The sequence below is a fragment of the Oncorhynchus mykiss genome, chromosome 10 (genome assembly GCF_013265735.2).
Source record: "Oncorhynchus mykiss isolate Arlee chromosome 10, USDA_OmykA_1.1, whole genome shotgun sequence".
Classification (NCBI taxonomy): Eukaryota; Metazoa; Chordata; class Actinopteri; order Salmoniformes; family Salmonidae; genus Oncorhynchus; species Oncorhynchus mykiss.
The window spans coordinates 53,942,650-53,966,045 of NC_048574.1; the positions used below are offsets into that span (position 1 = coordinate 53,942,650).

A 23,396-nucleotide genomic window follows, 5' to 3' on the forward strand; every position below is an offset into this window, starting at 1 on the left:
CGCCTTAGACCACTGCACCACTCGGGAGGCCCCAACATCCAGCAACTTCTCACAGCCATTGAAGGAGTGGGACAACATTCCACAAGAAACAGCCTGATCAACTCTATGCGAAGGAGAGGTGTCACACTGCATGAGGCAAATGGTAGTCACCCCCAGATACTGACTGGTTTTCTGATCCACACTTTTAAGGTATCTGTGACAAAGATGCATATATGTACTCCCAGTGATGTGAAATCCATAGATCAGGGCATAATGGATTTATTTCAATTGACTGATTTCCTGATACAAACTTACAACTCTAAAATCTTTGAAACGGTTGCATTTATATTTTTGTTCAGTGTAGCTTAGTTTGGCTGTAGACAATGGCTTCCCCTTGTTATGGGGGGAAAGCTATGAGTTCGCTATAACGTACACAATTCAGAGAAAGCTCTTCCTAGAAAAACACGGGGCAGTGAAGCCAGATAACGTCACCAGTCCAGGTCTAAGATGATAGATCGATATGTAAATATGATTTTTTTAAAGAAAAAAGCGTGACTTTCCATATCCGAAAAGGAGATTTAAGACTTGAAATGGTAACACTTCCTATTTATTTTATTTTTTATTTCACCTTTATTTAACCAGGTAGGCTAGTTGAGAACAAGTTCTCATTTGCAATTGCGACCTGGCAAAGATAAAGCGTAGCAATTCAACACATACAGACTTACACATGGAATAAACAAAACAGTCAATAATACAGTAGAAAAAAAACAAAACAAAGTCTATATACAGTGACTGCAAATGAGGTAAGATAAGGGAGTGAAGGCAATAAATAGGCCATGGTGGCAAAGTAATTACAATATAGCAATTAAACACTGGAATAGTAGATCGGCAGAAGATGAATGTGCAAGTAGAAATACTGGGGTGCAAAGGAGCAAAATAAATAGATAACAGTATGGGGATGAGGTAGGTAAGATAGCCCATCTATGTACAGGTGCAGTGATCTTTGAGCTATTCTGACAGCTGGTGCTTAAAGCTAGTGAGGGAGATGAGTCTCCAGCTTCAGAGATTTTTGCAATTTGTTCCAGTCATGGGCAGCAGAGAACTGGAAGGAAAGACAACCAAAGGAGGAATTGGGTTTGGGGGTGACCACTGAGATATACCTGCTGGAGCGCGTGCTACGAGTGGGTGCTGCTGTGGTGACCAGTAATAAGGCGGGGCTTTACCGAGGAGAGACTTGTAGATAACCTGTAGCCAGTGGGTTTGTCGACGAGTATGAAGCAAGGGCCAACCAACGAGAGCGTACAGGTCGCAATGGTGGGTAGTGTATGGGGCTTTGGTGACAAAACGGATGGCACTGTGATAGACTGCATCCAGTTTGTTGAGTAGAGTGTTGGAGGCTATTTTATAGATGACATCACCGAAGTCGAGGATCAGTAGGATGGTCAGTTTTACGAGGGTGTTTGGCAGCATGAGTGAAGGATGCTTTGTTGCACTATATGAAGGCCAATTCTAGATGTAATTTTTGATTGAAGATGCTTAATGTGAGTCTGGAAGGAGAGTTTAGTCTGACCAGACACCCAGGTATTTGTAGTTGTCCACGTATTCTAAGTCAGAGCCGTCCAGAGTAGTGATGCTGGACGGGCAAGCAGGTGCAGGCAGATTGAATAGCATGCATTTAGTTTTGCTTGTGTTTAAGAGCAGTTGGAGGCCACGGAAGGAGAGTTGTATGGCAATGAAGCTCGTCTGGAAATTAGTTAACACAGTGTGGGGCCAGAAGTATACAGAATGGTGTCGTCTGCGTAGAGGTGGATCAGAGAATCACCAGCAGCAATAGTAACATCATTTATGTATACAGAAAAGAGTGTCGGCCCAAGAATTGAACCCTGTGGCACACCCATAGAGACTGTCAGAGGACTGGACAACAGGCCCTCTGATTTGACACACTGAACTCAGAGAAGTAGTTGGTAAACCAGGCGAGGCAATCATTTGAGAAACCAAGGCTGTCTGCCAATAAGAATGTTGTGATTGACAGAGTAGAAAGACTTGGCCAGGTCGATGAATACGGCTGCACAGTAATGTCTCTTATCGATGGCAGTTATGTCGTTTAGAACCTTGAGCGCGGCTGAGGTGCACGGTTAACTAGTCCAACGCTCTAACCACCTGCCTCTCATTGCAATCCACGAGGAGTTACGCGAATGCAGTAAGAAGCCAAGTTAAGTTGCTAGCTAGCATTAAACTTCTTATAAAAAACAATCATAAATCACTAGTGACAACTACACATGGTTGATGATATTACTACTTTATGTAGCATGTCCTGCGATGTATATAAATCGATGCGGTGCGCATTCGCGAAAAAGGACTGTCGTTGTTCCAACGTGTACCTAACCATAAACATCAATGCCTTTCTTAAAATCAATACACAGAAGTATATATTTTTAAACCTGCATATTAACTAAAATAAAGGTTAGCAGGCAATATTAACCAGGTGAAATTGTGTCACTTCTCTTGCGTTCATTGCACGCAGAGTCAGGGTATATGCAACAGTTTAGGCCGCCTGGCTCGCTGAGAACTCATTTGCCAGAATTGTACATACAGTGCCTTGCGAAAGTTTTCGGCCCCCTTGAACTTTGCGACCTTTTGCCACATTTCAGGCTTCAAACATAAAGATATAAAACTGTATTTTTTTGTGGAGAATCAACAACAAGTGGGACACAATCATGAAGTGGAACGACATTTATTGGATATTGCAAACTTCTTTAACAAATAAAAAAACTGAAAAATTGGGTGTGCAAAATTATTCAGCCCCTTTACTTTCAGTGCAGCAAACTCTCTCCAGAAGTTCAGTGAGGATCTCTGAATGATCCAATGTTGACCTAAATGACTAATGATGATAAATACAATCCACCTGTGTGTAATCAAGTCTCCGTATAAATGCACCTGCACTGTGATAGTCTCAGAGGTCCGTCAAAAGCGCAGAGAGCATCATGAAGAACAAGGAACACACCAGGCAGGTCCGAGATACTGTTGTGAAGAAGTTTAAAGCCGGATTTGGATACAAAAAGATTTCCCAAGCTTTAAACATCCCAAGGAGCACTGTGCAAGCGATAATATTGAAATGGAAGGAGTATCAGACCACTGCAAATCTAACAAGACCTGGCCGTCCCTCTAAACTTTCAGCTCATACAAGGAGAAGACTGATCAGAGATGCAGCCAAGAGGCCCATGATCACTCTGGATGAACTGCAGAGATCTACAGCTGAGGTGGAAGACTCTGTCCATAGGACAACAATCAGTCGTATATTGCACAAAGCCATTTCTTAAAGATATCCATAAAAAGTGTAGTTTAAAGTTTGCCACAAGCCACCTGGGAGACACACCAAACATGTGGAAGAAGGTGCTCTGGTCAGATGAAACCAAAATTGAACTTTTTGGCAACAATGCAAAACGTTATGTTTGGCGTAAAAGCAACACAGCTGAACACACCATCCCCACTGTCAAACATGGTGGTGGCAGCATCATGGTTTGGGCCTGCTTTTCTTCAGCAGGGACAGGGAAGATGGTTAAAATTGATGGGAAGATGGATGGAGCCAAATACAGGACCATTCTGGAAGAAAACCTGATGGAGTCTGCAAAAGACCTGAGACTGGGACGGAGATTTGTCTTCCAACAAGACAATGATCCAAAATAAAGCAAAATCTACAATGGAATGGTTCAAAAATAAACATATCCAGGTGTTAGAATGGCCAAGTCAAAGTCCAGACCTGAATCCAATCGAGAATCTGTGGAAAGAACTGAAAACTGCTGTTCACAAATGCTCTCCATCCAACCTCACTGAGCTCGAGCTGTTTTGCAAGGAGGAATGGGAAAAAATTTCAGTCTCTCGATGTGCAAAACTGATAGAGACATACCCCAAGCGACTTACAGCTGTAATCGCAGCAAAAGGTGGCGCTACAAAGTATTAACTTAAGGGGGCTGAATAATTTTGCACGCCCAATTTTTCAGTTTTGATTTGTTAAAAAAGTTTGAAATATCCAATAAATATTGTTCCACTTCATGATTGTGTCCCACTTGTTGTTGATTCTTCACAAAAATAGTTTTATATCTTTATGTTTGAAGCCTGAAATGTGGCAAAAGGTCGCAAAGTTCAAGGGGGCCGAATACTTTCGCAAGGCACTGTAATTATGACATAACATTGAAGGTTGTGCAATGTAACAGCAATATTTAGACTTAGGGATGCCACCCGTTAGATATAATACGGAACGGTTCCGTATTTCACTGAAAGAATAAACGTTTTGTTTTCAAAATGATAGTTTCGACCACATTAATGACCTAAGACCCGTATTTCTGTGTGCTATTATATTTAAGTCTATGATTTGATAGAGCAGTGACTGAGCGGTGGTAGGCACCCTGCAGGCTCGTAAGCATTCAAACAGCACATTCGTGCGTTTTTCCCAGCAGCTCTTCACAATGCTTCAAGCATTGCGCTGTTTGACTTCAAGCCTATCAACTCCCAAGATTTGGCTGGTGTAACTGATGTGAAATGGCTAGCTAGTTAGCGGGGTGCGCGCTAATAGCGTTTCAAACACTCGCTCTGAGACTTGGAGTAGTTGTTCCCCTTGCTCTGCAAAGGTAACGCTGCTTCGAGGGTGGCTGTTGTCAATGTTTTCCTTGTTTGATGCCAGGGAGGATCGAGGAGAGGGATGGAAGCTATACTTCTTACTGGCAATACTAAAGTGCCTATAAGAATATTCAATAGTCAAAGGTTAATGAAATACAAAATGGTATAGAGAGAAATAGTCCTATAATAACTACAACTTAAAACTTCTTACCTGGGAATATTGAAGACTCATGTTAAAAGGAACCACCAGCTTTCATATGTTCTCCTGTTCCGAGCAAGGAACTGAAACGTTAGCTTTCTTACATGGCACATATTGCACTTTTACTTTCTTCGCCAACACTTTGTGTTTGCATTATTTAAACCAAATTGAACATGTTTCATTATTTATTTGAGGCTAAATTGATTTTATTAATGTATTAAGTTAAGTGTTCATTCAGTATTGTTGTAATTGTCATTATTACAAATAAATAAATACAAATTAAAATAAGTGGATTAATCGGATTCAGCTTTTTCGGTCCCCTAATAAAATCTTGTATCGTCGTTGAAAAATCATAATCGGTCAACCTCTATTTGAAACCCAGGTCTGAAAAGGCACGCAAACAATAGACTCTCCAGTCTACTCAGGTTAAGAGTGTTAAGACTTCAAGGAAGTGAAAGCCCCAGAGATTGTCAGCTTGACAACTGGGATCTGTATTAAGCACACTATCCAAAGTCCTGAAGCCAGGCTTTTAAACCTTTCCCACTCCTAGGCTTGTTCCAGATACAACCCCTAGCCCCTACCCACTCATAGGCCTGCTTCAGATACAATGCCTAGCCCATTCCCACTCCAAGGCCTGGGCCAGAAACATATCCTCTAAAGCTAAAGTTAAGGGAATTCTTTAGAAGACTAGGGATTTAAACTGCTATAGGTGTATGAAAGCAGCATGCTAACTCAGTTTCAATCGTTTACAGTTAGAAATGACCAGAGGGTTTACACTGTCACAATACCAGCAACTCTACTTCTAGATGTAGTGTATTCAGTGAAGTGGGACTTTCTAACCTGGCAATTGACATAAATCTAATTCAAATAGAGCGCACTTTGAGATAGAACATTCAGGAAGACGCAATTCTGTAACGTTGCACTCTCCTGAAAAGCCCCTCTTGAATCCACCTTGAATTCTCAGGACCAAAACCAACAGGCTTCCAGTCTCAGGGATGTGAAAATTCCCATAAATTGGAGGAAATCAGCAGCACCATCCCTGTAGCATATTTATTCTCTCCTGAATTAGCACAGTATGGATACTCTAGCCTAGTGCAACAACCTTTGGCATACAGAAAAAAAACTCAAAAACTGCCATGCACTATTCAGTTATTGAATAGGCTGTGTGTGTGCGTGCGTGTTGTGATTTGTTAAGCGCTGATGCCTCATTGATAATTCAACAGCATTAGCTACAAATAGCTCTGGATGATGTTGTAGTAAAGGGGCAGGGGGGGAAGCATAATAGATGTATTTTACTGCAAGGATAGCAGGGAGGTCAATCCAGACTAGTGTGACTGAGGTGGCTAGTTGTGGACTGAGTGTAGGGGGTGGGGAGGTGGAGGTAACTGCAAAGCGATCCATCCTTCTATAATTAGCCCCGCACGGACACAGCCCCATCTTTCACCCTCAATCCCCATTCCGCTTTGGACACAAAGGTGACTTTGGTGGGGAGAGAGGCATTCGAGGACAGCAGGTGACCCGAGAGGAAATCAAATGTGCTGGGTCACGAACACACTGTACAGGGTCATAGAGAGAGATGGGACATTGGGGAGGGGTGAATGTGAGGGAAGGTTGTCCGCACTGCAGGCATGGCTCGGTGACTGCAGCCTCCCGGTCAACAGGACCGAAAGACAGACAGTCTGCTAAAATGGCTTCAAAACTAGCCATAGCCCGGTCCCAAATCTGTTTGTGCTGTCTTGCCAACTCCTATGGTCATTCTCATGCCTAACTGTAACCATATAGCACAAACAGATGTGGGACCAGGCTTTCCTAACCTGCCAAGTTTCCATGAGGCTCCCACCAACACACTGCAGAGTCAACCACAGATAGTAGAATCCCTTTATTTGCCAAGACCCATCACTCCCATTTACAAATAAAACCAGGGTCAGCACTTTTATTTGGAAATGACATTTACAGATTGCACCTAAGTATCCGAGTCTGGGCTATGAATCCTAAAAACATGGTAGAGGACAATTTCCAAGTCATATTTGATAAAATCAGACCCAATTTTCACCTAGTTTAATTTCAAACTGCATGTGCATTTGTCAAAAAGCCATTCATAAACCATGATCAAAAAGAGAATAGCTCTGTACGGGTCTCTCTACATGTAGCATCAAACAAAGCGCCAAACCTGCGGTCTTAACATTCAAATAAAATGCAGGCGTGCAAAGGTTTCCTAAATCCATGCGTCATGGTTCGGTTCATACCTCAGCTCAAAAAGACTTCGTGTCACAAGATAAATTGTCATCCAGTGGTGAAGAACCATTAGGCCTAAACCCCAAATGTTATAACGCACATTCATACAGTGCATTGCGAAAGTATTCGGCCCCCTTGAACTTTGCGACCTTTTGCCACATTTCAGGCTTTAAACATAAAGATATAAAACTATTTTTTTTGTGAAGAATCAACAACAAGTGGGACACAATCATGAAGTGGAACGACATTTATTGGATATTTCAAACTTTTTTAACAAATCAAAAACTGAAAAATTGGGCGTGCAAAATTATTCAGCCCCTTTACTTTCAGTGCAGCAAACTCTCTCCAGAAGTTCAGTGAGGATCTCTGAATGATCCAATGTTGACCTAAATGACTAATGATGATAACTACAATCCACCTGTGTGTAATCAAGTCTCCGTATAAATGCACCTGCACTGTGATAGTCTGAGGTCCGTCAAAAGCGCAGAGAGCATCATGAAGAACAAGGAACACACCAGGCAGGTCCGAGATACTGTTGTGAAGAAGTTTAAAGCCGGATTTGGATACAAAAAGATTTCCCAAGCTTTAAACATCCCAAGGAGCACTGTGCAAGCGATAATATTGAAATGGAAGGAGTATCAGACCACTGCAAATCTACCAAGACCTGGCCGTCCCTCTAAACTTTCAGCTCATACAAGGAGAAGACTGATCAGAGATGCAGCCAAGAGGCCCATGATCACTCTGGATGAACTGCAGAGATCTACAGCTGAAGTGGAAGACTCTGTCCATAGGACAACAATCAGTCGTATATTGCACAAAGCCATTTCTTAAAGATATCCATAAAAAGTGTTGTTTAAAGTTTGCCACAAGCCACCTGGGAGACACACCAAACATGTGGAAGAAGGTGCTCTGGTCAGATGAAACCAAAATTGAACTTTTTGGCAACAATGCAAAACGTTATGTTTGGCGTAAAAGCAACACAGCTGAACACACCATCCCCACTGTCAAACATGGTGGTGGCAGCATCATGGTTTGGGCCTGCTTTTCTTCAGCAGGGACAGGGAAGATGGTTAAAATTGATGGGAAGATGGATGGAGCCAAATACAGGACCATTCTGGAAGAAAACCTGATGGAGTCTGCAAAAGACCTGAGACTGGGACGGAGATTTGTCTTCCAACAAGACAATGATCCAAAATAAAGCAAAATCTACAATGGAATGGTTCAAAAATAAACATATCCAGGTGTTAGAATGGCCAAGTCAAAGTCCAGACCTGAATCCAATCGAGAATCTGTGGAAAGAACTGAAAACTGCTGTTCACAAATGCTCTCCATCCAACCTCACTGAGCTCGAGCTGTTTTGCAAGAAGGAATGGGAAAAAATGTCAGTCTCTCGATGTGCAAAACTGATAGAGACATACCCCAAGCGACTTACAGCTGTAATCGCAGCAAAAGGTGGCGCTACAAAGTATTAACTTAAGGGGGCTGAATAATTTTGCACGCCCAATTTTTCAGTTTTTGATTTGTTAAAAAAGTTTGAAATATCCAATAAATGTCGTTCCACTTTATGATTTTGTCCCACTTGTTGATTCTTCACAAAAAAATACAGTTTTATATCTTTATGTTTGAAGCCTGAAATGTGGCAAAAGGTCGCAAAGTTCAAGGGGGCCGAATATTTTCACAAGGCACTGTACATATAAAAATATCAACAGTTCGTTACAGCACTCCAATCCCACTGTGGCTTTACATTATCATCCTTTTTTTTTAAAGGGACTATTGATTTTCTTCGCAAACAATTTAAAATCACCACGCCTTCACACCGAAATGCTACAAAACAATTTGGACTAATATCCATTTAGCATCTAACTATCAATGGAAAGCATTAAATACCCTTAATCTCATGAGCTTTAGCTCATTTCTCCGTTTACAGAGACAGAGGTAAGCTCTAACTTTCCACTCAACGGAATGGGGCTCTTGCCAATGACGCGCTAATACCTTACAGCTCGACCCTGCCCGAGTGCCGATTTCCTGTTTGACCAGGCCGTGGTCAGAGCCTTGGTAGAAGTGTTGTGTAAATAAAGGCTCACTGACTTGCTGTGGCCTGAGGGATTTGGCCGTTAGTAACCCCCGCCAAAGATGAGCGGAGCAGGCGGGCCGTGGTGGAGAGGCAGTGCACCCTTGGCCCTGTTCCACAGAGTGGTGTGAGAAGGGAGGGAGGAAGAAAGAACAGGAGAGCGAGAGCTCCGTAATCTGAAATGGAAAATGCTAGATTCTCATGTGAGAGATGCCGAACATTCGAGACGAAAGAGAGAGAGAGGACCAAGAGTTTCCACACCACATGCCTCCATTTCTAGATTCCCTTGAATGGTTTGGGATGAATGCGGTCATTGTACTTCAAAGCTGACAGGACAAGAATCCGCCGCATGATAATCACAAGTTTGTAAAAACTAGAGCAATTGGTCTGTGTGCACCGCAGCAAATTAAATCAAATGTTATTTGTCACATGCGCCGAATACAACAGGTGTAGACCTTACAGCGAAAGGCTTACTTACAAGCCCTTACCCAACAAGGCAGTTCTAGAAAATACCTAAAAAAAGAGACATAAGAATAACAAATTATTAAAGAGCAGCAGTAAATAACAATAGCGGGGCTATATACAGGGGGAACCGGTACTGAGTCAATGTGCGGGGGGCACCGGTGTCAAGGTAATATGTGCATGTAGGTAGGGCTGGGCAATCTGGCCAAAATCTCATATCACGATATAGGTAATTTCATATCCCGATAACGATACATATCACGATATTACACATTCTGTAATATCAATGAATAAATAGTTTATATAAAATGACCACATGTAAAGGCCTACTTCTAATTACCTTTTGAATTATACTCAACATATAAAAAAGGTACTTACTAATATTTGATTCTTTCTCCTTTTATTTAGAACCTTGGTGCAAATTTCAAATTAAGCATAACAGAATATGAATGTCTAAAAATATAGGTCTAAAAATATCATATATATATATATATATATATATATATATGTGTGTGTGTGCAAAAAAGTATTTAGTCAGCCACCAATTGTGCAAGTTCTCCCACTTAAAAAGAAGAGGCCTGTAATTTATCATAGGTACACTTCAACTATGACAGACTAAATGAGAAGGGGGAAAAAAAATAATAATAATTACATTTAAAAAAAATAGGATTTTTTATTAATTTATTTGCAAATTAGTGGAAAATAGGTATTTGGTCACCTACAAACAAACCTGTAACACAGACCTGTAAGAGGCTCCTCTGTCCTCCACTCGTTACCTGTATTAATGGCACATTTTTGAACTTGTTATCAGTATAAAAGACACCTGTCCACAACCTCAAACAGTCACACTCCAAACTCCACTATGGCCAAGACCAAAGAGCTGTCAAAGGACACCAGAAACAAAATTGTAGACCTGCACCAGGCTGGAAAGACTGAATCTGCAATAGGTAAGCAGCTTGGTTTGAAGAAATCAACTGTGGGAGCAATTATTAGGAAATGGAAGACATACAAGACCACTGATAATCTCCCTCGATCTGGGGCTCCACGCAAGATCTCACCCCGTGGGGTCAAAATGATCACAAGAACGGTGAGCAAAAATCCCAGAACCACACGAGGGGACCTAGTGAATGACCTGCAGAGAGCTGGGACCAAAGTAACAAAGCCTACCATCAGTAACACACTACGCCGCCAGGGACTCAAATCCTGTAGTGCCCCTGCTTAAGCCAGTACATGTCCAGGCCCATTGAAGTTTGCTAGAAAGCATTTGGATGATCCAGAAGATTGGGAGAATGTCATATGGTCAGATGAAACCAAAATATAAATTTTTGGTAAAAACTTAACTCGTCATGTTTGGAGGACAAAGAATGCTGAGTTGCATCCAAAGAACACCATTCCTACTTTGAAGCATGGGGGTGGAAACATCATGCGTTGGGGCTGTTTTTCTGTAAAGGGACCAGGACGACTGATCCGTGTAAAGTACAGAATGAGTGGGGTGATGTATCGTGAAATTTCAGAAAGGGCATTGAAGATGAAACGTGGCTGGGTCTTTCAGCATAACAATGATACCAAACACACCGCCTGGGCATCGATGGAGTGCCTTTGTAAGAAGCATGTCAAGGTCCTGGAGTGGCCTAGCCAGTCTCCAGATCTCAACCCCATACAAAATCTTTGGAGGGAGTTGAAAGTCCGTGTTGCCCAGCAACAGCCCCAAAACGTCACTGCTCTAGAGGAGATCTGCATGGAGGAATGGGCCAAAATACCAGCAACAGTGTGTGAAAACCTTGTGAAGACTTACAGAAAACGTTTGACCTGTCATTGCCAACAAAGGGTATATAAAAAGTATTGAGAAACTTTTGTTATTGACCAAATACTTATTTTCCACCATAATTTGCAAATAAATTCATAAAAATAAAAAATCATACAATGTGATTTTCTGGATTTTTTTCCCTTCATTTTGTCTGTCATAGTTCTTGAGTTTTGTCTGTCATAGAAGTGTACCTATGATGAAAATTACAGGCCTCTCAATTTAAGTGGGAGAACTTGCACAATTGGTGGCTGACAATACACTTTTTTTTAGGGGGGGGGGGGCTGTCTTGCGTGTTATTTTGGCATTAATGTGTCACATATCAATTTGCATTTGGTACATTGGGTCGAGTGTTATCACCAATTCACGAAACCCTCGTTACTCGACCGTGTAATCTTTGTAGATGTAAGTTGTAACGGCAGCTGTTCTCATTCCATATTCGTGATTCTTTGCCATATGGTGTGCCGTGGGCAAAAGCCTCTTGCAACGTCAGAGTCGGGGGGTTTGTGTTGAGCGCTCGAATGTACTTTTGTTGGGCTCATCTGTAGACTCTCTCCATACTGTTTCACATGATTCTTGCGTAGGTGGTAAAAGAGGTTAGTGGTGTTTGAGCCCGTTGTCAGTACCGGCCTGAGGAATATTTAGCAGAGGACGTTTTTCTGGTCAGTGTCAGACTTCACAAACCACGTCCATCGGACCGAAGTAGCCCCTCTTTTGTACAAGTTCCTTGTCGCCGTGATCTGTCACATTCACTCTCCTCCATGTTTGTTTGCGATGCAAATTCTTCCACACGGCACGTGGAAGAACGCAAACCGTCGTCTAATTGACAAAAAAATATTGCTGTAAAGTGTGATTTGCGACAACAAAATAAACGATAGAGCAAAATAGGATACCATAGACGTTTAATCATCACACGATATATAGAGTCATATAGCCCAGCCCTACATATAGATAGTCACTTTAAGACTATGCATAGATAATAAGAGTAGCAGCAGCATTCCAGAGGTGGGGGGATGCAAATAGTCTGGATAGCCATTTGATTAGCTGTTCAGGAGTCTTAAGGCTTGGGGGTAGAAGCTATTTAGGAGCCTCTTGGACCTGGCACTCCGTTACCGCTTCCCATGCAGTAGCAGAGAGAACAGTCAATGACTAGGGTGGTTGGTTTCTTTTACGATTTTTAAGGCCTTCCTCTGACACAGCCTGGTACAGAGGTCCTGGATGGCAGGAAGCTTGGCCCCGGTGATGTACTGGTCAATACGCACTACCCTCTAGAGTGCCTTGCAATCGGAGGCCGAGCAGTTGCCATACCAGGAAGTGATGCAACCACCATGCTCTCGGAGGTGCAGCTGTAGAACCTTTTGAGGATCTGAGGAGCAATGCCAAATCTTTTCAGTCTCCTAAGGGGGAAATAGGTTTTGTCGTGCCCTCTTGACGACTGTCGTGGCGTGCTTGGACCATGTTATTTTGTTGGTGACGTGGATGCCAAGGAACTTGAAGCGCTTATTCTGCTCCACAACAGCCCCGTCGATGAGAATGGGGGCATAATCGGTCCTCCTTTTCCTGTAGTCCACAATCATCTCCTTTGTCTTGATCACATTGAGGGAGAGGTTGTTGCTCTTGCACCACACGGTCAGGTCTCTGAATCCCTCCCGATAGGCTGTCTCATCATTGTTGGCGATCAGGCCTACCACTGTTGTGCCTGGCTGTGCAGTCATGAGTGAACAGGGAGTACAGGAGGGGACTGAACACACACCCCCTGAGGGGCCCCCATGCTGAGGATCAACTTGGCAGATGTGTTTTTACCTACCCTTACCACCTGGGGCCAGCCTGTCAGGAAGTCCAGGATCCAGTTGCAGAGGGAGGTGTTTAGTCCTGAGGTCCTTAGTTTAGTGATGAGCTTTGAGGGCACTATGGTGTTGGACGCTGAGCTGTAGTCAATGAATTAGCATTCTCACATAAGTCTTCCTTTTGTCCAGGTGTGAAACTGCAGTGTGGAATGTGCAATACAGATTCATCTGTGGATCTGCTGGTGCATTTATGCAAATTGGAAGGGTTCTAGGGTTTCTGGGATAATGTAGTTGATATGAGCCATGACCAGACTTTCAAAGCATTTCATAGCTACAGACGTGGGTGCTATGAGTTGGTAGTCTTTTAGGCAGGTTACCTTTGTGTTCTTGGGCACTGGGACTATGGTGGTCTGCTTGAAACATGTTGGTATTACAGACTCAGACAGGGAGCGGTTGAAAATGTCAGTGAAGACACTTGCCAGGTTGGCCAGTGCACGCTCAGAGTACACGTCCTGGTAATCTGTCTGACCCTGCGGTCTTGTGAATGTTGACCCGTTTAAAGGTCTTCCTCACATTGGCTGTGGAGAGCGTGATCACACAGTCGTCCGGAACAGCTGATGCTCTCATGCATGTTTCCGTGTTACTTGCCTCGAAGCGAGCATAGAAGTTATTTAACTCATCTGGTAGGCTCGTGTCACTGGGCAGCTCTTGGCTCTGTTACCTTTTGTAGTCTAATAGTTTGCAGGCCCCGTCACATCCGACGAGTGTCGGAGCGGCAGCTCTAACCTTGAGCTCAGTGCGAATGTTGCCTGTAATCCATGGCTTCTGGTTGGGGTACGTACGGTCACTGTGGGTACAACGTCATCGATGCAATTATTGATAAAGCCAGTGACTGATGTGATGTACTCCTCAATGCCATCAGAAGAATCGAGGGAGAGCTTGGTGCGCGTTTCTGTGTGAAATAAAGGTGGTCTAGAATTTTTTTCCCCTCTGGTTGCATGTTTAACATGCTGATAGAAATGAGGTAAAACTGATTTAAGTTTTTCCTGCATTAAAGTCCCCGGACACTAGGAGCACCGCCTCTGGATGAGTGTTTCCCTGTTTTCTTATGGCGGTATACAGCGGTTTTAGTGCCAGCGTCGGTCTGTGGTGGTTTGTAGACAGCTATGAAAAATACAGATGAAACTATCTACTTAGAGAATTGTGGTCTACAGCTTATGAGATACTCTACCTCAGGCGAGCAAAACCTCAAGACTTCCTTAGATATTGTGGACCAGCTGTTTATATAAATGCATAGGCCCCCGACCCGTGTCTTACCAGAGGCTGCTGTTCTGTCGAGAGAGTGTATAACCCGGCAGCTGTATGTTCTTAATATCATCGTTCAGCCACGACTCTGTGAAACATAAGATATTACCGTTTTTTTATGTCCCGTTGGTAGGATAAACATGCTGTCAGTTTGTCCCATTTTATTTTCCGGCGATTGAACGTTAGCTAGCAGGATGGAAGGCAAAGGCAGATGAGCCACTTATCGCCTGATCCGCACAAGGCACCCCGATCTCTTTCCGCATTTCCTTCTTCAGCGAATAACGGGGATCTGGGCCTGGTGTCTGTATTATATCCTTCCCCTCCGACTCATTGAAGAAGAACTCTTGGTCCAGTTTAAGGTGAGCCATCGCAGTTCTGATGTCCAGAAGCTCTTTTCTGTCATAAGAGACAGTAGCAGCAACACCATGTACAAAACAAGTTATGAACAACGCAACAAAAAAAAAAAAAATTGCATGGTTGGTTACGAGCCAACAAGACCCGTGTTACTGATGGGCAATTCCACGGTAGCGGCAATGCAACTTAAAATCTATGGCGAAAAAAATAAATAATTGATTTAAAAGTAACGAACCATACAACTCTATGCACAAGGACTACTTAACAATTTACAGACATTTTTACAAAAACACATTTACTGGAAGTACTGTGCAGGTACAAAGTTTGGTAAAGAATTTCAGTAAAATCCCCTTTAGGTGACCACGGTTTCCATAAACGCTTAAATATCTGGTCTGAATTAATAATAATAATAAATGTCTGCAGAAAGAATGAGGTGTCAGCTATGACATGACACCTGGAGTTTAAAAAAAATATGTCCACGGACATCCGGTGTCAGTCAGTGCTCTTTGGGTGAGGATGCTGGTTAAATGGAAAGAGGGTCACGAAACTGTCGGTCTCAAAGTAACTGACCATTTTAATTAACAAACACGTTTAGCATCTCCTAGCTTCCACAGAACCTTCAAACCACTGATGCAGACCGTAGGAACATTATTTTAAAAAGTCTAATATCCATTTAATATAGCCTACATCACAATAAATCCATTATTTATTTTAGACAGGTCTAAAGAAAATGTAGCCCATTTCAGAAGAACAAATGTTAGCTTATGTTAGGCCCTGATCTGGCTATTCCACATGGCTGTGGGCTACACTAGTTAATTTAGCAGACAAGGTTTGCTTAGAATTATGTGGCATTATTTTACAGTATGTGGAATACAAATAAACATAGCTGAATAAAACTGATATTGTCTCCAAACGATTTCCAAACGAGTGCGCACATGCGGCTATTCTGTGTTGAGCAATTAACAAAGAAACAGGTCCTCCTATATGCTTCATTTAGAGTTATTTATGACACTTCAGTTGTGCTACAAGCATTAGGCTATACTTTTAGATTTTTAATACTTTCTAAAGCCTGCATGATGCGACTAAGGATGATTTGAAGAAAAAAACAATGAGCTCTGCTTCTTGCGCAGGCTGCACACACTTCAGTCTCTCATTCACAATTTGACAAGCACTTGATAATTCTCACCCCTTAATTTAATCTAGTCTTTACATAGAGCCTATGGATGGAACCATTTATTTAGAATGGCCTACAAAAAAAACTAACAAAGTAATCCATAGCCTGTACTCAAATAGCGAATGAGGTTGTTATTAATATGCAAGCATAGGCAGTGCATCCATAAGGCTAGGGGAAGCTTTTCCTAAAGTAAATTGAATTAAAATTATATAGCCTACTCGTCTATACAAAATAGGCTACTAAAGCAGGATTTGGCCACAGAAAATAATTTGATTGTAAATCGTATTGCATAGTCGGAAGGAAATGCAGACATAATTGGGGAAGGTTATTGTTAAATTGCGACTGTCTGAAAAGTAGGAGAGGCCAAGCCAGGCATATGGCAATATTTCAAAATACAAATTTCAGGAAAACATGGTTTGGAAAGTAAATGCTGTAAAGAGAAGATAATGAGACAACTCATCTGTCTTTTAGTTATCAAAATTCTCAATTTAACTGAGCGAACAACAGTATAGCCCATCTTATTGGCACCAGCGGAGAGCATCGGCAATATCCCAGGTGAGTGCGCAGATTCACTATTTATCATCATTGTTGGGTCAGTGGTACTTACTTTTTTTTATTATTTCCTCCTCCAATTTAGATGGAGAGACAAAGTATATGATGCCCCTTTCTTGTAGGCCTATTATATGGACAATGTAGTTTTTATTGAGCCATTTGTCAGTGTCAGCAGAGTAGGCTACCCTGTAATTTGTCATTTAAAAAGATTCTGCTAGTGTCTCCAGTCATATAAAAGTGTAGTAGAATTGCATGAAATGTCTTTTTATAAAGAAAAGCCATATTTTTCCCCATGCAAAGAAATAAGCCATGCAAAAAAAGCCAGGCTTTTTGGTATATTTTAGTTGTCATTGTAATGGCTCAGTTCACATGCATTTGTGAAATGACTGGGTTTATAAGAAGATGTTTCACTAGGCTGTGTTCTCTAACGGTGTTCCAGGGAACCTAGGCTACATTTGGAGTAATTTGGCCTGTTTAGTTAGATACCAACCTTATCAAAACATATAGGCCTATGGGCTAGGCTACATGTGTGTGACTATGATTTGAAAAAGTTGCCTTACTGCACATGCTGGGCATCATTCACAAGTGATAAGAATAGAAACGTGATAATAAAAAGAAACGTCCCTTTTCGGGACCCTGTCTTTCAAATAATTCGTAACAATCCAAATAACTTCACAGATCTTCAATGTAAAGGTGTAAAGGGTTTAAACACTGTTTCCCATGCATGTTCAATGAACCATAAACAATTAATGAACATGCACCTGTGGGAACGGTCTTTAAGACACTAACTACTTAGACGGTAGGCGATTAAGGTCACAGTGATGAAAACGTAGGACACTAAAGAGGCCTTCCTACTGACTCCGAAAAAAAAAACAAAAGAAAGATGCCCAGGGTCCCTGCTCATCTGCGGGAACATGCATTAGACATGCTGCAAGGAGGCATAAAGACTGCAGATGTGGCTAGGGCAATAAATTGCCATGTCCGTACTGTGAAACGCCTAAGACTGCACTACAGGGAGAGAGGGCGGACAGCTGATCATCCTCGAAGTGGCAGACCACGTGTAACAACACCTGCAGAGGATCAGTACATCCGAACATCACAACTACAGGACAGGGGCAGTTGTTGTTCCCATTCTGTACGAGTTACACCAGGAATGCACAATCCCTCCATCAGTGCTCAGACTGTCTGAAATAGGCTGGACTGAAGGCTTGTAGGCCTGTTGTCTGGTGAGGACCTGCCTTACATCACCGGCAACAACGTCACCTATGGGCACAAACCCACCGTCGCTGGACCAGACAGGACTGGCAAAAATTGCTCTTCACTGACGAGTTGCGGTTTTGTCTCACCAGGGGTGATGGTCGGATTCATGTTTATCGTCGAAGGAATGAGCGTTACACCGAGGCCTGTACTCTGGAGCGGGATCGATTTGGAGGTGGATGGTCCGTCATGGTCTGGGGCGGTGTGTCACAGCATCATCGGACTGAGCTTGTTGTCATTGCAGGCAATCTCAATGCTGTGCGTTACAGGGAAGACATCCTCCTCCCTCATATGGTACCCTTCCTTCAGGCTCATCCTGACAGGACCCTCCAGCATGACAATATCACCAACTTTTCTGCTCGTTCTGTGCGTGATTTTCGGCAAGACAGGAATGTCGGTGTTCTGCAATGGCCAGCGAATAGCCCGGCTCTCAATCCCATTTAGCATGTCTGGGACCTGTTGGAACGGAGGGTGAGTGCTAGGGCCATTACCCCCCCAGAAATGTCCAGGAACTTGCAGGTGCCTTGGTGGAAGAGTGCAGTAACATCTCACAGCAAGAACTAGCAAATCTGGTGCAGCACATGGGTAGGAGATGCACTGCAGTACTTAATGCAGCTGGTGGCCACACCAGATACTGGCTGTTACTTTTAATTTTGTAATTATTATTTTTTTAAATAGACACATTGTGGTCCATCTTGTAGTCCATCTCCTATTTCATGCATAGTCATAAAAAAATACACTGCTCAAAAAAATAAAGGGAACACTAATAACACATCCTAGATCTGAATGAATTAAATATTCTTATTAAATACTTTCTTTACATAGTTGAATGTGCTGACAACAAAATCACACAAAAATTATCAATGGAAATCAAATTTATCAATCCATGGAGGTCTGGATTTGGAGTCACACTCAAAATCAAAGTGGAAAACCACACTACAGGCTGACATTACATCCTTTGATGTAATGTCCTTAAAACAAGTCAAAATGAGGCTCAGTAGTGTGTGTGGCCTCCACGTGCCTTTATGACCTCCCTACAACGCCTGGTCATGCTCCTGATGAGGTGGCGGATGGTCTCCTGAGGGATCTCCTCCCAGACCTGGACTAAAGCATCCGACTGTCCAGGAGTTGGTGGATGGAGCGAGACATGATGTCCCAGATGTGCTCAATTGGATTCAGGTCTAGGGAACGGGCGGGCCAGTCAATAGCATCAATGCCTTCCTCTTGCAGGAACTGCTGACACACTCCAGCCACATGAGGTCTAGCATTGTCTTGCATTAGGAGGAACCCAGGGCCAACCGCACCAGCATATGGTCTCACAAGGGGTCTGGGGATCTCATCTCGGTACCTAATGGCAGTCAGGCTACCTCTGGCGAGCACATGGCCCCCCAAAGAAATGCCACCCCACACCATGACTGACCCACCGCCAAACCGGTCATGCTGGAGGATGTTGCAGGCAGCAGAACGTTCTCCATGACGTCTCCAGACTGTCACATGTGCTCAGTGTGAACCTGCTTTCATCTGAAGAGCACAGGGCGCCAGTGGCGAATTTGCCAATCTTGGTGTTCTCTGGCAAATGCCAAACGTCCTGCACGGTGTTGGGCTGTATAAGCACAACCCCCACCTGTGGACGTCGGACCCTCATACCACCCTCATGGAGTCCGTTTCTGACCGTTTGAGCAGACATGTACATTTGTGGCCTGCTGGAGGTCATTTTGCAGGGCTCTGGCAGTGCTCCTCCTTGCACAAATGCGGAGGTAGCGGTCCTGCTGCTGGGTTGATGCCCTCCTACGGCCTCCTCCATGTCTCCTGGTAGCGCCTCCATGCTCTGGACACTACGCTGACAGACACAGCAAACCTTCTTGCCACATCTCGCATTGATGTGCCATCCTGGATGAGCTGCACTACCTGAGCCACTTGTGTGGGTTGTAGACTCCGTCTCATGCTACCACTAGAGTGAAAGCACCGCCAGCATTCAAAAGTGACCAAAATATCAGCCAGGAAGCATAGGAACTGAGAAGTGGTCTGTGGTCCCCACCTGCAGAACCACTCCTTTATTGGGGGTGTCTTGCTAATTGCCTATAATTTCCACCTGTTGTCTATTCCATTTGCACAACAGCATGTGAAATTTATTGTCAATCAGTTTTGCTTCCTAAGTGGACAGTTTGATTTCACATAAGTGTGATTGACTTGGAGTTACAGTGTTGTTTAAGTGTTCCCTTTATTTTTTTGAGCAGTGTATATGTTTCTGGATCTATTTTGTGGCACATTTGGAGAGATAACATCTGTAACATACAAATACGAACCAGACATCGTAGCAGAATCCCTTTGTAATATTATAAAAGGCGTGAGAAGATCTTCTGTAGAAGTTACCACATGGTTGTCAGTCAACACATCACTTCATATCTGAATTCAAAGAGGCATGAATGCATGCTACTACTGACAACTTTATTTTTATGCGGACTACTCCAGATTTTCGGGAACACACTGTCCCTGGGGGTTGTAGTCAACTCTCAATAGGAGACTTTCACCTTTCACCTAAAACAAAAAGCAACAGCGGTACTGTAATACTATCTCCATTGTAGTATATGAACTACGCCAGATGATAACCACATGGCAGACCAATCCAGTGGAGAAAAAAAAAAAAGGGTTCGCATCTCGAGAATATTGTCAACAGGAGAGCCGGTTAAAAGCAGCGCACTCAGACAGTGAATCAATGTCAAAAACAGACTCCAGGCAACATTCCACACAATTCCTCTAATGTGGTTGTCTGCTGTACCACAATGAGCCAGGTATTGGCCTAGCTTATGTCGTCAAATGTTGAGGTGTTCTACCAAACCAAGTTTCAATGGCACCTGTCAATATTTGAACTTGGGCCTAATAAGTAGGCCACAACCATTGGTAGCAAGTGTTTGTCTTTGAAATTGCTGTGAACTTGAAGCCACCCTGGACTGGCCTGGGCAGGACAGGGTTAAAAAAGTGCACATTACAGCTTTCTAGCAAAGAACATTGAGGACTTAGTAACACCAACAGGTCTAAATCTTGCCACCTGTACCAAGCTTAATAATGCTTAGGAATTAACTGTTTAGAGAAAGAAAAAAATAAACCTTCATTTGAAAAGGTCACTAAGACTGAAACCCTGAGTAGGCTAATGCAGCATTAATAGGCTTTGAGCTACTCTTTGAAAATAAATTGCTACATTGCAATTTCAACAGAACCTTGCACGATCACTTAAATGGGTATCCCAATTTCCATTTAAAATTAAACATGATAAAGAAAGTTACTGTTAATTTCAAAATCAAAAGTATTTCAATTGTTTTCTCTATGCATCGGAGTAGCCTATCGCTTTTGCTTTACTAGTGGAAATATTGTATTTTATGTTGCTTGTTTAAATAAATGGCTTTAAAAAGTAAATCAATTGACCTATGAATATTTTTCGAGAATCACTTATAGTAGTAACTCAGCAAACTGTCGAAGCAAATGACAAGGCGGGGATGCCACAACACGAGTTTGACAATGGATACATTGTCTCCTTTTAAACTTCTATTACAATATTAGCGAACAAACAATGGCGTCATTCGGGCTCCTTTCACAAGTTCTAAAAGCGCGCATCACGATAATAAACGTTTCTAAACAAAGTTGAGTGTCTCACAAACGTAGTATCTCCTTTCAGTTCACAACTCATACGACCTTTTTACTCAATCTCTTCCACTAGACTGCCTTGAAAATGTCGTCTTTAGTTTGCGGTCGCAAGAAGTTGATATATAGTTTAGAGGAAGAAAAAGTTATACAGCAGATAGCTATTTTTATGACTACGTGTTGATTCACCGAGCATGCTACGAAATAGGGAACGCCTGTAAAATAGAAATATTGTTTTGTATAGGCCTACGTCTTAAAATGCGTAGTCTATCCAGCCAGCGATGTGCACGTAATCTGTATTGACATTATGATGGATATTATCTACATTTAAAACGAACTAATCCACCATCAGACATCTAACGTTACGCCTTTTGAAAACTGAGCGACTGTTGTTTTTTTTCATGACCCAGTTATTGCGCAAACAAACACACAGTGCATTTCTTATTTTTACATAGTTATTGAGTACAAACTAGGAATAATATAACTGAACAGGCAAAGCATAAAGTTAAACATCCAACAAACCTGTGTCAGGCAGCCTCCTAGGCGTGAACCATTCACAATCTTTAAAGAGGATGTATCGCTCAACAGTGGATCTCACTTGTAAAGCAGCTGCTTGGCCAATCAGTGATGCTGTCTAATATTTTCCCCATACAATTTTCAAAGGCGTGTTTTCATTGGACAATTTTTATTGTTACGTACGCGTCCATCTTTTTGCACATTCCATCACACTTTATTTACGTCACATTATTCAAATTTGCTCAAACAACTTGTATTTGTTTTTTAAAGATGCTTCGGATGCAAGTTTGTTCAGACAAGTTCAATTTTGTTCCAAATTCAATTTCAATACAATCTTTATCAGAACAATTCATGTAGTCTACGATTTTATTACATTTTTTGTTGTTTTTGACAACACAGTTTTGCCACATTATCAGACATCCATTAATTAGGCCTACCCTTTTTCTCATATGGACAAACGATGATATTCCACCAGGCTAAAGGACATTATAGCCTACAGTATGTAAAAGACATTGTATGGAGCCAACTGCTCAATTGCTTATGCTGTCTAGCCTAACTTAGCTTCATCCAACCAACTAATATTAAGATTGTCAGTCAACAGTCAAGTTACTCACACACTGTATTCTGTGATCTGATGGTGACAACTAACATTTACAGGATGAATTTATGCTTTATTGTCACTTTAAAATCCTTTACAAAAAATCCCTTTAGCCTTGTGCCCTAAACCTGTGCTTCTATTGTGCCAAAAAGCTAACTGAAAAGAATTGAAAGTTTGATCACATATTGACAAACCAACATATACATCATCAAACACATTCAATCCCATTTGATAAATGGCAAAAAGGAACACAAACTTGTTCTTGTTCTTGACCGACCATCAGTGTCCAGATCTCCAATTCAATAGAGCAATTGTGGTGTGTCGACTCATGGAAGCAACAAAAGAGCACAGAGAAATCTGAGGGAGCTGGTGACATTCCCTAGGATTGGTCAACAACATCCCGAGCAGGTGCCTCAACCAAGCCAGTGGCTGATCCCAAATGATGGGGAATGAATGTAAAGTAAAAAACGTACTATTGTCCAAATATGTACATTTAAAAAATGTGTGTACAATCTGTGTACAACACTGTTTGTCTGAGAAAAGGATGTTCCATGTCCACCTGTTTTATGAAATAATATAATAATAATAATAATAATAATATGCCTTTTAGCAGTCTTACAGTAAAGCGTGCATACAATTTTTACGTTAGGGAGAACCCAGGAATTAAACCACTATCCTGGTGTTGCAAAAGCCATGCTCTACCAACTACCAGCTGCAGAGGACTGAACGTACATAAATAGCAAATAAAAGTTTTGAGAAAGAATACGTGTATGTGTGTAGATGTGTAGGAATAGTGTAGATGAAGACAGTTTTTGGTATTTTATCCTTTACTGAAAGAAACAGGTGC

At 42.2% G+C, this 23,396-nt stretch overlaps 1 protein-coding gene across 2 annotated transcripts in view; it reads right to left on the bottom strand.

The window, feature by feature from the left end:
* The window catches only part of acsl1a (acyl-CoA synthetase long chain family member 1a), a 62,560-nt gene extending 40,479 nt beyond the window's left edge, over positions 1–22,081 (bottom strand). The window contains exon 1 of one of the 2 annotated variants that reach the window (XM_036933377.1): positions 21,958–22,081. The gene's annotated coding sequence lies outside the window, so the exon portion shown is untranslated. The remainder of the gene's footprint in view (positions 1–21,957) is intronic. The other variant, XM_021619047.2, reaches the window with a different exon arrangement.
* Between the last annotated feature and the right edge of the window lie 1,315 nt (positions 22,082–23,396).